The 14,073-nt window shown below is 48.3% G+C and overlaps 1 long non-coding RNA gene across 1 annotated transcript in view; it reads right to left on the bottom strand.

Annotated features, from left to right (window-relative positions):
* LOC141952201 (uncharacterized) overlaps nt 1-13,645 on the bottom strand; it is a 31,560-nt gene extending 17,915 nt beyond the window's left edge. The window contains exon 1 of the long non-coding RNA XR_012631579.1: nt 13,568-13,645. This is a non-coding gene — a long non-coding RNA (uncharacterized LOC141952201). The remainder of the gene's footprint in view (nt 1-13,567) is intronic.
* Between the last annotated feature and the right edge of the window lie 428 nt (nt 13,646-14,073).

The raw sequence follows: 14,073 nt of genomic DNA, 5'->3' as shown, positions 1-14,073 counted from the left end.
CAAGTTTATAATGGGACACGGTCTATTTTGTTGCCAAAACCTGCTCCGCGAGATCATCTATTAAACTGTATTTATTTTTTATGACAAACAAGAAAAATGACAAAACAGCTACCAAGCGTCTGCTAACGAGGACCAAATGCCTCCCCAGGCACCGCTCCTATTACAGGCGTCCACACGGGAGCTGAGTTAACGTCCTCCCACCTGCCAGCAATGGCCGAAGGAAGAGATGGGGCTTTATAAACCCTGGTATAAGTCCTGGGGGATTACAGCTCTTGCTGTCTGCGCTTGGGTATGAGATCTGGGGTCAGGAGTTGTATCCCAGGGGGATGCAAGCAGGAAAACTCAGCCCTGACAGAGGGGGAAAAATGGTATTTGAAATAAAGGTGATGGGAGAGACCCCAGCTGGTGTTCAGCCTCTTGTCTGGGATCAGGGTGTGGGAAGGCAAGACCCGGGGGAGTCTGGTTTAACCTGAGGCTTTGGAGCTGGCAGATGGGAGCTGTAAGAGGCACAGGCTCCCCAGACAGTTCAATCCTCCTCCTGGGGATGAGACTCTCCCGAGTCTCAAGGGAGCTGTATGGACCCTCAGCTGGAGCAAGCCATGGACCTGAGTCCTGATTCTGCCCCCCCAGGAAAGGCTGGCCTTAAAAAATGACCTTGAGGAGTACATTGAGCTCGCCAGGTGAGCACTGGGCATGGGAAGATGATGTTCATGCCCTGGGGCCCCACCATGTCCTCCAAACTCTTTTAGTAGCACAGATTTTAGGAAACACCTTCTGCTACCCAACGATTCCAGGCAGGCTGGGTGACATCAAGCCATGGCCCACATACATCTCAAGACGTTGATCCTCCCCTGGCCAGTAGGATCTATCGGTCTATAGACTGATAATAAGGACAACATAACAGTGCCCAGCATGCCTCGGTGCCCTGAACTAGAGTGTCAGAAACTGGGGCCCCGGGAAGCCATGAAGGCAGAGCCACGCTGGGGTGAGGCACTCCCCGGGCATGGCCCAACCCCTCAGGGCTCATTGCTGCCCCCCCCGCTGGCAGCACCACCCCAGTGCAGCCCAGGAACCTAACGGCGGTGGGAACCCAACTGAGCGAGGAGGGTTGTGCACAGGGCGCTGTGATAACATTTAAAAATTTCCAAATCTGGGGCTTTGTCAAAATTTTGAAGCTTCCTCTGGAGGCCAGAGCAATGCAAGACAGGAAGGACCATCAAGGTTCATCGTTTCCTCCAACACACCATATCATCTTTTCTCTTAACTCATCGCACTGCAAAAAAGTCATGTTATTTTTCTCTAAAACGTGCCTAGGCCCCTCCAGTTGTGACCAGCTTTCACCTCAAAGTGGTCTCTCTCCACCTGCCTGCTCCTCCTCCGTGCCAGCTTCTCCCTGCTCTCTGCAGGGCCCCACCACCCACCTCCCCGGCCCCGCAACAGCTTTGCATGCAGCCACAGAGCGGGGCAGGGCTGGGATATTTTTTTCCTTCCTTCCCCATCCTCAGCTTTTGCATGGCAAAGGAAGGAGTCACAGGTGAATGCAAAGGCAGCACTCTATTGACATGCTCCTCCACAAGTTGCTCTGGCTCAACCACCCTTGGCCCTGGGTCTGAAACCAGCCTGGCCATCAGGGTGGACTGAGGTACATCCATTTCTAATGTCCATGTTTTATTCCTGAAGATGACAGCAACAAGAAGACCCTTCAGCGACCAGTGTAAACAGGCCTCCAGTAGCATGGGGTGCATTATATATGTGCCAAACTTTCCAGCTTTGAAGGAAAAAAGCAAATGCTGTATGGAGAGTGGAAGACCTCTCGGAGAAACCCCTTCAGCCTGGTGTTTCATCTGCTCTGCCAGACACCAAAACAGTCCCACAATTTCCCTTATGAGCGTTGACTTTGGAGGTTTCCTGTAGTTATTGATTGCTTATTATGGCACTAAGCAACCGTCCTACCTGGCTCTTTGCCACCACCATGGCGGTGGCCACATTGTGCAATGCTTTGGAAACCCCCATTAGAGGAGAGCAAGCCTGCCCATGTTTCCTTGGCAGGAAAGCAGGCTATGACATGAGATCTGTGGCTAAAAATCACCATAAAACTAATGCTATTTCAGTTTAAACGACAGCTCCATTTATACTACAGTGGTAATGTAGAAAGTCCTTCCCCTACCATCCTATTTGTTTATTTTTGCCAGCTAGTTGCTAGTGAGCACAACAGCAAGTTTTTAATACTGGGCACGGCAACCCATCCCATTACAATAAATTCCTTATGTATTGTATGAATAGCTAGACACATGAATAATTTAACCATGGTTTAATCAACATTAAACTAATGGTTTAATTAAGACCAACTATGTCATCTTTCCCTAAAAGAATTACAGGCCAAGGCTCTGGCTCTGGTTTTGTAGCATAGGAAGAACACATGTATCCTCAGTGACATTTTAAACAAATTAATCATGTATTTCTCCATGGCACCAGCAAGCCAAGGGCTGGACCACGATGGTCATCCCTTCTCCTGCTCCACCCAACTTGGTTTCTGCTGGAACAACAGAGCGAGTTGGATGCAATGGAAAGGAGGTTGTGGAAGCAAAGTCCATGCCAGCCTGCCAGCCCTGTCCTGCGCCAGATTTGCACGTGTGTGCGTGTCCGTGTGTCCCTGTTCATGTACATGTGTGCTAAATCCTCACCTTGGACCTGGGAATATCACCCAGCTGCAGCAGGCAGAGTAAGAGAAGAGACAGGCAGGAGCTTGGTGCTCCTGTGCTGGGCTTGCTGCAAAGGTGGGAAGACCGTGGAAAATGCAGGGAAAAGGGACAGAGTAACTATCCCTTTTTTCAGCCAGCTGCTGAAACGAGCACAACCACTTGGGCTAAGCAGCAAGCACTGGCAGGAGTGACCACATGCAGGATGCAAGAAATTCACAGCCCTGGTGCAATCCCTCAGGCAGTGGGAGAGACCTGATGGTCCATGAGAAAGGATCACCCATGAACAAACGTAGAAATGATCACCCATAAACATCTGCTGGTCTCCAGAAAGGACCAGAGAACCACAGTCCTCTCATTCTCTGTGGGAGCCCTCAGACACCGGCAGAGCCCCAGCTGCTGCTCGGCACTGAGCCCGTGGGAGCTGGACCCAGGGGTGGCAGGGTTAGGTCAGGAGATGCCCACCTGGGAAGGAGGGTTTGGGTACTCAGTCTCCACTCCCTGCCACATCATCTGGGATGCACAACGGCCCTTTCACTAACAGGGGTCAGAGGTGCTCACCTGGGAACGTTTCTGACCTAAGACAGGACACCTAACCTGGGACAACACCCGTGAAGCTGCAATGTTGCGGGTTTCCATTTCCAGAGAACTAAAACTCGCCACAGAAAATACTTATGAAAGCAACATCTTTTGCCATGGCACCTCCAACATCGGCAGTGTGGCACACACTGCACAATTCCAACGCCGTCAATAACGGGGAAAGCAGCTTCTGACATCCAGCCCCCCCCCCCCCAACAAGCATCAGCCTCTTCAACATTTGCATTTCTCAAGAGCTGACAAGATTTTTGAAGGAGAAAAAATAGCTAGTTACAAGCTCAAATTCAATGGCAGCCAGTCGAATCCTCCCCCTCTGGACCTTTCAAGACACTTTCTAAAGCCCCTGTGAAGCCTAGATCTCACTCTGCCCGTGTCCTCTGATTTATTAACTGTTTTAAAGGAGTTTATGGCTGTTACTGCAGCCGGCGATCACTGCGAACTCTCAGCCCGCACTGCTGGCTCAGAGCTGCACGTTTGTTCCTCTCCAAAATTCACAGCCACGCTGATTTTATTCCAAGCAGCTAGGGCATCCTACAGTCCAAATGGTTCATTATCTCTGGCTTTCTTTAAAAGGTCAAGAAATGCTCTCTGCTTGGCAGATGGACTAGTGCAGGAGTCACAAAGTCTCAGGATTTGTGACATAACAAGGTTATTAAATTGCAAACTCTATCCTGAGCAGAGGCAACATCAGAAGTTTAGCTAAAGTTTTTAAACAAAAAAGGGGATATTTTGAGAAAATTATTTTTTTTCCATTTTCTTAAGAAAAAAATCAGAGAAAAAAAGAAGTTGGATCTCAAAGCAAATAACTCTGTTCTCCAAACAACTCCATTTCTCATTCTTCCGGTATTTGTTTTCTAACCTGTTGCCTCCAGGCCCTTCCTCCCTTTCCTTAAACTCTTTTTTTTTTGTGCTGCAGCTACTAGAGGAAAGAAGAAAAAGACAAGGAAAGAGGAACTCCCTCCATCAAATAAACCACCAATTCAGCAGCTCTTCAGTTCCCACTGCCTTTATGTTACATTGAGAAATTCAAAGCTCACAAGCGTCAGATACGACTGTCAGCTGCGAGCGCATGCAGCAGTTCCCGGTGCACGAAGTGAGCACCTTTGGGGCCACACAGCTATTTTGGGCTATTTTGGGCTGGGTGGGTGCAGGTCGGCACCCGCACCCTGTGCTCATGTCCTGGCTGGGCACCACAAATAGGCTCACAACCAGCAGGGATGACAGCGCAGCATTAAAAATCCATACCCCTTCTTCATCTCTGCAGCACTTTGTTATTGAGTCTTGCTGACCTTTTAAGCTAGAAGAGATCAAATGAAGACAAGTGCAGCAAGTGTTTAATAATAATAAGCCCCCAAAACAGAAAACCTCTGGGAGTTTGCAGAGCTGTCGCAAACACAGATCCGATCGTTGTGAAATCCTGCTGCTTGCCAGCAACCAAACTCCTCGGCTGGCACATAAAGAATGGTTGTGCCTGTTTGGCTCCAACTTTCACATGAACCAGGATGCTCAGGAGCTGTTCCTGCACAACCCCGAGTCCTCATTACCCTTTGCACCCCCCACAGTTCTCCATGGAGTACTGGACAATAATGATGAATGCCAGCCCCAAATTCCCAGCCTGGCAACACTCAGCAAAACTTCAGACTTTAAGCGCTACAGACCTTTACAGAGCCCAAGCTGAGTTTTATTAACTCTGGTCGCTGCCTGGACAAAGCATCCTTTATAAACTCCATTAAGTTCCTGCTTTTAGCAAATACTTTTTCTTGCAGTGCTGTAATTATCTGCCAACGAAGCAGAAACCACCAGATTGGCAGGATCCACTCCCAGGGCTTATAACGCCCGTTCCTCTGTCGCAGGTACATGTGGCAGCACAACCAGTCTATTTCTGAAGTCATAAGAGGGGGTGCAGAGGAAAGTGGAATGCAGGGGGAGGTTGCGGGCTGGAGGGAAAGGAGCAGGGGAGGAGATGCTCTCCGGGGTGACATTTCCCACTCCACTCCTGAATTTCTTCTGCACTACTCCCAGCAGCAGAGGCACCGGCTTACCCAGAGCCTCTGCTTCGCCTGCTGCTCAAGTGGCTCAAAGGGTGAAGACAGTGGTTGCAGATCCAGAAGTGCTGCTGCCAGGCAGGGAAAGGAATAGGTGGGTTTGCCAGCCTGGGTGGCAACTGCCGTGTGTGGTTGTGAGGGCTTTAGCAGTCCTGTGCCTGTCTGCAAAGGGCACTTGTGCCACGGGCGCAGCTGTGGTCTCAGCTTGGCCATTTAACCTCAGGCTTCCAGTTCCCAAAACGATGAGAATTGGTGAGAGACAGCAACTGCGGCCGGCACATCTGCACACGGGAATGCGCATCTTGCCAAGCTCCGGGGCGTACGGGGCTTCAAATGGCTCCAGGAATGGAGGCTCCCTCTTGGACTACGAAACGATGCTCCTTAGCGTGCCCCAAAGGATCCCCAAGCCCCGCTGCTCTGCCCCACCACCGAGATCTCTGCATCCACGTGAGGCCAACTTACACCAGTGGAGGACAGGCCCCTCCCGGCCCTTCCAGGCAGGACCCGTCCGAGGCTGCAGTTGCAACTCTGCCCTATTTTGTGTCACTCCCCAAAAGGCGCCTGAATGCCCAGTACTGCTCAGCCTGAGAAACCAAACCATTGTACCTTTAAGGCGCCGCTCCAGAAAGAAAAGGTCTTTCAGCGCAGTGAATAGCATCACTTTTCCTCCACGCACCATCTGTTTGCCAAGATGAAGAGCTCCGGGCTGGCAGAGGCTTAGTCATTCGGACAAGAATAGGTCCCACTGTACTTAGACTTCCCAGCTCCCAAAATAAAAACGACAGCAAGTCATTGACTTCGGTTACGCCGTAGCGAGCACAGAGCTGGCACGAGGAAACACCCGAGTCAGCTGTTACCTCCTCCTAACGCAGAACCAAAAGATGAGCACAGCCCTGGGAACCTCACGGTCAATGGTGCCCTTGAGCAGCCTTATCAAGTCCGGTTACTTTTCAGAGGCGGAAGGGGAATCGCTGCTTCAGAGCATCCTTACAAACATGCCTGACAACTTTGCCACACGTAGACCTGGTCATCCCACTCTGTGGAGCAAAAATACATGACGGATCCCAATGGCCAAGACTAAGGGTGTGTTGGGGCTCCCAGAGGTGCCAGCAGGTCCCTCCAGGCTCTACATGTCCCCGGGGACTGAAGTCTGGCCATGCGCCCAGATTTCAGCATCCAACTTCCCTTCTTCTCAACTAGCTCAAGAGATGATTTTAAACAGCTTGTGGTTCTCTACGCCAGGATATTTGAGGAGAGAGAGGTGGGTTTGTCTTCTACAACTTGAAACATCAGATGCCTCTTGTTTGCCAAACCTGGTAGGGTCCGTTCAGCTCCCACTTCACTTCAATGCCTGGGCAGGGCTGCGCGATGCAGCCAGCCCTGCACACACCACTTTGTTATTGTAGGGTTGCCCAAGGACGCAGTGCTATTCCCTACACGCACAGGAAGCCTGGACCACCTCGAGCACCCCACCAGGGCCTGGGACATGGCGTGGTGCCACCTCCCCACCACCAGAGCAAACCAGACATCTGTGCAGCCCTGAAATCTGCTTCACTACACAAAGTTTCGCTGCTGTTACTTACCCCTTCCAAAGTCTTGCCAGCCAGGAGGAGGAGGCAGCAGCAGCGGGGATGCAATTCATTTCCCACGTGGAAACAGGCTTTCCCTGAAGATCCCCTCAGGGCAGCTCCCCACAGCCCTGGTTTGCTTGCTCTGTGCCTCCAGCCATCTCTGGTACATGCTGGAAGAGCTTCTGGCCTAACGAGCAGATAGTACCATTTGAACAAAACTGGAAATAGGTATTTAGCTAGCATCCCAAGGGGAAGCATTCGGAGCTGTTGGGTAAATAACCCTCCGTGGGCCAAATTCAACTTTCCATCACTGCTGCAGGGAGCAGCGAGAGCACAGCCTGTGCCTCATTGCCGCTCACCTGGGAGCCAAACCCAACAGCTGGCATCACCACCACCACAAGGCTTCTGCAGAGGTACCCAGAGCCTCCCTGGCAGCTTGTGGCCCCCTCTGCCCCTGGCAGGCCAGCCAGGGCTGCTGCCCAGGTACCAGCTGGGCTGGGCTCAGCACTGGCTAACCCAGAAGCAGCAACTGAAGTTCCCCCCTATTCCTGTCCCATCGTTTGGGGACATCATGAGAGCACATCTCCTCCTCAGCTTCAGACGTACATCCTTCCTCTGCCTGAATTCTGGTGGAAATCTCGTCTCAGCCCTCCATCACCTCTAAAAAGCCACACAGCCCCGTTACTCAGTGCCATGCCCAGGCTACACAGCAATGTTGCCTGGATCCTCCCCAAGGATTAGTTTATAGGTGGCACAAATATCTTTATGCACTTCATAGTAGATGTCCCTGGGACCCTGATGTCCCTGTGATAACCTGTTTGTCCCTCTGACTCCATTTGCCCTCTCCTATTTGCTACTCAGATGTCCTGACTTTTCCCACAGTGCCCCACAGACCCCAGCCCTGGCTGCTCCTGTACCATAAACCCACTGACTCAGATGGGGATGCACCTATTCACCCCGACCCTGAACCAAATCTACTCGTGCCCTTTCCTGTGCATTGCACTCATTCTTCCCCAGGATGGGTGCCTTTTTTTTCCCCATCAGCTCAGAGAAGACCTCCACCTGGGAGCGAGGGCTGGGTGAGCCCAGGGAAGCAGCCTGGGGAGTAGCTGACCTTGCTTGGAGTTTCCTGGCTTGTTTAACTTGTGGTCCAACCTAAACAGTATTTAAATATCACCTCCTTGCTCCCCTCTCCCTTTCTTTTTGTCACCTGCAAATTTAGATTAACAAGGAGGTTTGACAAAGTGCTACTGTATATGTTAATAAACCCATTAGTGTCGGCCCGCCTGACATATAACCTGCAGAGCCTCCAGTGTTTACTAATATGATTGTCAAAGCAGAGGAACATTACTTTTTAATGACATTTCATATCACTTCAGTTGAAGTAATATCCTGGGACATGATAATCAGAAAGCCATTTAGCAACAAAACTATGCGCTGAATAGAGGCTGGTGCATGAAAGATGCTCATTTTGTCAGAATTAAAACATTTGTGTTTGCTTCATAAGTTGTAAGCGCACTTGTGGAGGAGAAACATGTAAAATATTTATTGGAAGCAGCTCGGTACAGGTAAACGGGGCTTCAAAATGAAATGTTGGGAAAGGTTATTATTATATTCGCTGTATCTTTTGCATGCAATACATCAACTGACAATTCATACATATGATATGCTTAATAAACCAGTGACATTTTAGAACTTCTCTTTAAAGAAAATTTCTGAAGTGGTACAACTGGCCGTTACTATCCCAGCTGAATTTATTGCTGCTTTCAGAGTAGGGGAATGGCTGCAAAACAGACTGAGATAGAGTTTGATTTTATAGAGCACCTCTCATGCTCCAGGTGATTCCAAAATGCTTTATAAAGCAAAGAGATAGCAGTGGCACAGCAACAGCAGACAGCCCCGCTGCCCTTATTAATAGTGCTCTCCCTGGCTTAGCTGTCCAGGGCCATCTCAGAGCTTTGCCCTGAGCTCAGGAGGCAGTGGATCGAGAAGCAGAGGATGCTCAGCCAGGGGAGAGAGAACTGGGAAAGTCCCTGACACATCCTCCACGGCCTCAGAGCTGCACTGGGGTCATTGAAAAAACAAATAAATTATCCTGCGTCAGATAAAGATGCAGAAATTAATAATAAATAAATAATTTCTCCTTTTTTGAAATAAAGATCCAAGGGGATCCCTCTGTCAATCTGGTCAGAACAACCTTTCTGACAGAAACTAGCAATTGATTTAGTTAGACTCCCATCGGATGGTGGATAGAGCTGATTAAAGCTGTGCATGCACTATTAATAGGAGCAGGATGCCTTTCTGTCATTATTATTAATTATGCTGCTCTGATTACTATCTATTCATCCATCCACCCATCCTCCCTTCTATAATCCCAGCACTGGCCAAGTATGTATGAATACAAATTCTTACTCTCTTTTTGTTCCCAGTTTTCCAGGGGAAGGGGAAAAAAAAAAAAAGACCAAAAGCCTTAATTTACAGGATTTCTTATTAGTACATGTGAGTGTGTCTGTGTGTGAGAAAGTGAGCGAGTGGGTGGTGGGAGATGAGTGGGTGTGACGCACGTGAGAGCATTCGTTTGTGAAAAATGCACAAAGGGAAAGTTAAGCCAAAGAAAGAGACTTTGCGTTTCACGTCAAACCCCCCCCAGACGCCCACACCATCCTCCCTTCTGCAGGAACAGTCCCATGGATGGGGTCTGACCCCCTGGAAACCCCTCTCCCACACTCACAAGCACGTCCCTACCTGGGAGCCAGGTTCTCCTGAACTCTCGGCCACTAGCCCCAAGATAGTCAGAAATTTTCCTTCACCAAATAATTAGACTGTGATAAGAGGAAACAAATGGGCCCTCGGAGCAGTGAGGGCTGCAATAAGAGATGAATTATTAGTCCAAGATGGAAATCTCTTTTGATAAATGACTGGCCCCAAGCAAGGAAGAATTCAGCAAAACACAACAACGTCCTTGTTGTGACACAAGGAAGGGGAAGGAACAACCTTATAAGGGGCAACAAAGCCTCCGCGCTACCACCTTGACCAATTGATTAATCAAGCGTATCCCACGACATCAATATGTTTCCCTCTTTGCATTAGTTACAGCACCTAAATGCGGAGGACAGCAATGACGTGTTCAGTTCAGGACCCGTTTTGAACCCGCGGCTGAGGCTCCCCTGACAAATACTACCATCAGAAAGAGGGTAGGGCAAAGCCTGCCGATACATCCCAAGGAGCAGTGTCGAAAGCCAGTCGATCCATACAGCACTTCAAAGCTAACACAAACCAGCACAAAGCCACAGTGGGAACAGAAAAGAAAAGGAGAGAGAACCAGGTTTTCCCATTTCTCCCCTTCTGCGAGGAGCCTGGCTCAGCGGGGTGGGGCAATGCCTCGTACTCCAAGTGAGAGAACTGCCATTTATTAATACTGGCCCAAATCCTGGTATTTTTAAAGCCTAGTTCAGAAGGGGGGAAAATATCCATTGGCGTCACTGAAAAGAAACCTGACAATGAGGCACTGGGCAAGGCATTGAAATCAGCAGGCTTTAACATCACAGCTTCTCCTGGACTTGATGATGGTGGGGGCTCAGTGTGTCTAACTCCAAGCAAGGCACAAGAAGGACCCCAAGACCTCTGTGGATTAGTACCCAGCCATAAGCAATGACATTACTGGAGTTTCTAAGTTCCTATAAGCCTGGAATGCAGTTATTCCTGGGAACTGGTAATTGGGGCCTCTGGTACCACTATTTTTGGTGGGAGATTTAAGTAGAAGCAGTTAGAGGAAACGTACATATATATATATATGTATGCTATGTCTACATATATATATACTTTTTAAAAATCTGACAGAAATGGCTTGAGCTGGAATTGCTAAACATATTTCTCTCTTTGTCCTCCCCCAGAAACTGCTACCAAAACATACCTCTCCATCTAATGAGATTAGCAAGGTACCACACTAGATCTTTATTAGTTAAAGCTGACCATAGTGCAAAACTTGGCCTGAATTGTAAATGAGTTGACTGCCAGAATGAGGAGTGCAGCCAGCAAGCAGATTTATTCCAAATGGGTCTCTGCTGTTTGCCTTGGGGAATATGCTTCTTTCTCTAACTCCCTGAAAACTGGTAGCCAAAGTTCAGCTCTCCTTACGCTCCCAAAGCCAGCAGTACCACTGCTTCCCGCTCACGCTGGCGTTATACAAGCTTAATTCCACTGGTCATGGTGATTTACATGAATACAAGGTAAGAGAGAAACAAACTTATTTACTCTGATGGCTCACAGTAGGATTTAGCACTGAGGACATTTATATATGGCAATTCCTGTCTTCTCTATTTTACTTGACTGGCAGCTTGAAGAGACCAAAATATCAAATATTAATAGTGGAGCCCTGGATGTTGATATCAGCAGTAGTTATTTTTACAGCCATCTTCTGCCCTCAGACAAGTTAGTTTGGCTCCCAACATTTTTCTTTTGTAAAAGTGGGGCAGGGAGGAACAAGTGAGAAAGATAATTTCTATTATAAAATGAATGATTCTGGCCTACCCTCACATGTAGTGGACAATAGGAAATCTTTTACAAGATCTGCACATTCCTTTCCCAGGTCACGCCCAGAGCCTCTTTAAAAGGTCTCAGAAGGACCAGCACATGCCTTGGGGGAAGGAACAGAGGCCAAAACATGGCCATGTATGAGCGTTTCACTGCAAACAAGTTTCTTGCTTTGGAATAGAAATGGGAAGCATACACAGAACAGATCTGGTTTCCATCAGCCCGTTATTGAGAGCATTGGTTTCACACTACGGATTAGACACCCTCATGGTTGTTCTTTCAGGCTCTGCCACACTTCCTTCTCACCTGAGGAATGAATCTGTGTGTTTTACTCTGCCATGATCAGGTTGTTCATGTCTCATTTAGTTGTGCGTTCACTAAATATGCTCCACAGAGCTTGGCTGCTCATGAAATGAGAGTTTGCAAGCAGAGTATCTCCAAAACACCTTTCTGAGCCTTGGGCTAAGGTGGTGAAGACAGACTAGTTTATCAGCAGTGCACAAGGGAGAGATCTCCTGGAGCCTTTGATTCACAAGCCCCAGAGGACTAACTACCTCTCTACAGTTGGATCAATTGAAAACACCTTTGGCACAGAGAAAATATGGTCTCGTGAAACAGTAAGTTACTCTGCTCAGCTACTGCACTCTAATGGCTGCATGGTGGCAAAGACTTCATATCAAGTCCCACCTTGCCCAACTCACTGGAGACTGCATTAAAGACCATGCTACCATCCCATAAAAACCAGCAAAGCTCTCTAGCTGGGCCTGAAACAAGCTCCTACACAGCACAGTTCACGAGAAAATCTGCAGCTCATCCTCTTGCTGATTACTCATACTGAGCAGCATGAGGGTGGTAGGTCCCATCTGCTATGCCTGGAGTCATCCAACGTTGTTCTAAGTAGTGAGGTTAAACAATGGCTGCTTGGTCTCTGCTGTTGATTGAATGAGATTTGTTGTCCATAATAAAACTCGTGGCACATGATCAGTTGTTGTATATAAACCCAAATTACACTAAGAAAAGCCAGGATACTGTCAAACAGCTCTAAAACATCATTAAAACAGAGGCCATCCCCAGTCAACACATTCTGAAGAGCCATGAGAGAACTGACAGTGTTCTTCAGGTTCCCCTGAGATAGACATGAGGGTGGAGAACATGGCTGATGGCTCTCCTTGAAAGTTCCCTGCCAACATCTGCATCACAACAGAAAGACTGGGGCAATTTCTAAGATACCCAGGACCAAAAACCAGAAAATGACACAAAAGTCTGTCCATGAGGCCACAATAACCAGCATCAACAACATAACCCTGCTAGATTTTACTGGCAAAGCAGGACACGGGTCTACACCACGAGCATGGCATCCTCCCCCAAATCTGCAGAAGTAAAATTGACAGTAGCCTAGATAGTCTCCTTTGGAGACGTGAGCTTGCCAAGCTGCCCTCCAGTAGAACCTCACAGCCATACCAGGGGCTCCACAGCTGCTGCAATGGGCAGAACAGGCGTGTTATGCCAGAGTCACCTTCTGGGCAACTTCAGCTTAGCGAGTGTTGACTTAGATACCAGAAAACCACATAAGCACTTTGACTAAACAAGATGTACTCAGGAGACTAGATGATAAATCTGGTCTACTACTAAACCTGTAGGTGGTTCAAGTTAGGGGAGATGGATCTCACACCCTTCTTCTGCAATTTGAGGGCTTAGTTCTGGTGCCTAAATTCAGATACCTTCATCTAGTGCCACTGCAGATGTGGCAGATCTGCCAGTTCCACACAGATGTCTCAAACAGCATGATGGGCTTATCCGGCAACTGAATGGTACCCGAGTAGGAATTCAGGAGGGAACTGCGATTACAGTTTGAGGGCTGTGGGGTGGAGAGGAGCTTCTCACACTGAGATGCTTAAGGTGCTTAATAATTTAGCTTATCAAAAAGAAGAGGCAGAAGTACTTTATTAACAATAAAGAGCACTTACTAAAGAGGAGATCTCTTCTAGTAGAACTCTCTTTAATCTAACAGAAAAAGCCATATCAACATCCAATGGCTGGAAGCCAAAATTAGACAAATTCAAACTACAAGGAAGGTGCCAGTTTGTAATTGAAAGAGTAATGAGCCATTGGAATTACTCACCCCGGGCTGTGATGGATTCTCCACCATCTGAGTAGATGCTGTTCTAAAAAAGCACCACATTGCAGGCACATATTTCTGTGTTTGGGAATTATTGGTAAAGGCTTTCCAGCTTGCATGAGTTGTTTGTGCTCTAAAAAACAAACAAAAGAAGTATTATGCTGCTCAGTTAAAGATGGGGAAGGGAGATAGAGTGAGTTTAAACAGAGAACCTGTAACAGTACTAGGAACAGGATTCAGGTCACTTAAATAATGTCATTGCCCAACCACTCTTCCACTCTCCAGAGCAGCCCACAGCCCCAAAGCAGCCTGCATTTTCCTGGTAGCACCCTCAGCTAGGTGACACCAGGCTCAGCAAGTAAACTCAGAGTCACAAGGCTAGGTCCAGATGAGAGACAGGGAAAGGACTACATCAGCAAGCACTCCTACTGGGAACACCTCCAGTAACACCTCCAGAGCTGCTCCTTACACGAGGTCTGAGGAGAACAGGACATCCAGGTGAAGCATGG

This window comes from Strix uralensis, chromosome 19 (assembly GCF_047716275.1).
Source record: "Strix uralensis isolate ZFMK-TIS-50842 chromosome 19, bStrUra1, whole genome shotgun sequence".
Taxonomy (NCBI): Eukaryota; Metazoa; Chordata; class Aves; order Strigiformes; family Strigidae; genus Strix; species Strix uralensis.
The sequence above is the reverse complement of the archived record's forward strand: the minus strand, read 5'-3'. Positions and strand labels throughout refer to the sequence as shown.